The sequence below is a fragment of the Mus caroli genome, chromosome 18 (assembly GCF_900094665.2).
Source record: "Mus caroli chromosome 18, CAROLI_EIJ_v1.1, whole genome shotgun sequence".
NCBI lineage: Eukaryota > Metazoa > Chordata > Mammalia > Rodentia > Muridae > Mus > Mus caroli.
This window is the reverse complement of record NC_034587.1, coordinates 6,630,494-6,633,495: the sequence shown is the minus strand read 5'-3', so window position 1 is coordinate 6,633,495 and position 3,002 is coordinate 6,630,494.

The following is a 3,002-nucleotide window of genomic DNA, read 5'->3' as shown; positions in this document are numbered from 1 at the left end:
AAAAGAAATTCCTCCTGTCACATAATAGTCAAAACACCAAATGCACAGAACAAAGAAAGAATAGTAAAAGCATTGAGGGAAAAAGGTCAAGTAACATATAAAGGCAGACCTATCAGAGTTAGACCAGACTTCTCACCAGAGACTATGAAAGCTAAAAGAACCTGGGCAAATGGCATACAGACCATAAGAGAACACAAATACCAGTATCTTTCCCAAATCCAGCCCTATGAAAGATAATGATGGAAAACGCCAACACAAGAAGGAAAACTACACCCTAAAAAAAGCAAGAGTAATCTTTCAACAAAACCAAAAGAACATAATTCAACCTCTCACAACAAAAATAAAGGAAGCAACAACCACTGTTCCTTAATATCTTAACATCAATGGTTTCAATTCCCCCAATAAAAAGAGAGGCTGGATATATAAACAGCACCCAGAATTTTGCTACATACAGGAAAAGCACGTCAGTGACAAAGGCAGATACTACCTCAGAGTAAAAGGCTAGAAAACAATTTTCCAAGCAAATGGCCCAAAAAACAAGCTGGAGTTGGCATTCTAATATCGAATAAAATCAACTTCCAACCAAAAGTTATCAAAAAAGTTGAGCACTTCATACTCACTAAAGGCAAAATCTACCAAGAAGAACTCTCAATTCTGAACATCTATGCTACAAATGTAAGGGCACCCACATTCATAAAAGAAACTTTACTAAAGCTCAAAGCACACATTGAATAGTGGGAGACTTCAACACCCCACTGTCATTAATGTACAGATCATGGAAACACAAACTAAACAGACGCAGTGAAGCTAACAAGTTATGGACCACCTGGATTTAACAGATATCTATAGAACATGTCATCCTAAATTAAAAGTATATACCTTCTCAGCACCTCATGGTACCTTCTCAAAAACTGACCATATAATCCTTCACAAAACACCTCAACAGATACAAGAAGACTGAAATAATCCCATGCCTCCTATTAGATCACCACGGACTAAGGGTAGTCTTCAATAGCAACAAAAACAACAAAAAACCCACGTACACATGGAAGCTGAATAATGCTCTACTCAGTATAGCTTGGTCCAGGAAGAAATAAAGAAATAAATTAAAGGCTTTTTAGAATTTAATGAAAATGAAGACACATCATACCAAAACTTATGGGACACAATGAAAGCAGTGCTAAGAGGAAAACTCATAGCTCTGAGTGCTTCCAAAAAGAAACTGGAGAGAGCACACACTAGTAGCTTGACAGCACACCTGAAAGCTCTAGAACAAAANGAAGCAAATNNACCCAAGAGNAGTAGANNGNAGGAAATAATCAAACTCAGGNCTGAAANCAACCAAGTGGAAACAAAAAGTACTATACAAAGAATCAACCAAACCAAGAGCTGGTTCTTAGAGAAAATCAGCAAGATAGATAAACCCTTAGCCAGACTAACCAGAGGGCACAGAAACGGTGTCCAAATGAACAAAATCAGAAATGAAAAGGGAGATATAGCACAGAAACTGAAGGAATTCAAAAAATCATCAGATCCTATTACAAAAACCTGTAGTCGACAGGCATGGTGGCACACGCCTTTAATCCCAGCACTCAGGAGGCAGAGGCAGCCAGATTTCTGAGTTCCAGGCCAGCCTGGTCTACAAAGTGAGTTCCAGGACAGCCAGGGCTATACATAGAAACACTGTCTGGGGAAAAAAACAAACCAAACCAAAAACATATAGGCAACAAAATTGGAAAATCTGGATGAAATGGACAATATTTCTAGACAGATACCAAATACCAAAGTTAAATCAGGATCAGATAAACCATCTAAACATTCCCATAAGCCCCAAAGAAATAGAAGCAGTCATTAAAAGATTCCCAACCAAAAAAAAGCCCAGGACCAGATGGATTTAGTGCAGAGTTCTATCAGACCTTCAAAGAAAACCTAATACCAATACACTTCAAATGATTCCACAAAATAGAAACAGAAGGAACCCTACCCAATTCATTCTATGAAGCCACAGTTATACCAAAACCAGACAAAGACCCAACAAAAAAAGAGAACTTCAGACCAATTTCTCTTATGAATATCAATACAAAAATACTCAATATTAAGTTCTCACAAACCTAACCCAAGAACACACTAATACGATCATTCACTACAATCAAGTAGGCTTCATCCCAGGGATGTAGGGATGGTGTAATCCACTACATAAACTCAAAGAAAAAAAAATGATCATTTCATTAGATGCTGAAAAAAGCATTTGACAAAATTCATTCATCCCTTTCATTTCATTCATCTCTTTAAAGACTTGGAAAGATCAGGAATTCAAGGCCCATACCTAAACATAATAAAAGCAATACAGCAAACCAGTAGCCAACATCAGACTAAATGGAGAGAAACTTGAAGCAATCTCACTAAAATCAGGGACTAACAAGGCTGCCAACCTTTTCAATGTAGTACTTGAAGTTCTAGCTAAAGCAAAAAGACAAAAGGATATCAAAGGAATACAAATTGAAAAGAAAGAAGTCAAAGTATCACTGTTTGCACATGATATAATAGAATACTTAAGTTGAAAGATCCTGACAATGTAAAAGGTCACAGAAGCCCTGAAATTGGCAAGATAGATGTCACTGTTAGCAGAACTAGCTTCACTGATTTAGAAAAATAGAGGTGCACAATGCTCTGGTCACTCCATGAACCTGTGTGTCTGCCAATGTTTTGACCATTCCTTGACCCATGTGTGCTCGCTGATGAAGCCCATTGCCAGGTGTTTGTGATATTGGTTGCTGAGAAAGAGTCAGAAAATCTCCCCAGCAACCGCAGCCTGGGCAATCCTGAGTTGCTACACCTGCACCAGACTCTTTCCTTGTACCCCTCCCATACCCATTTCTTGAGAATAGACATTGTTTAGATCTGGAAATCCCCTACTCTCCCCCTTCTCCTTTCCCCCCTGAGGGCCTATAAAAACTGGGACCTCTCTCCCCTCAAGGTCAACTCCTCTACCCCTGCATGGG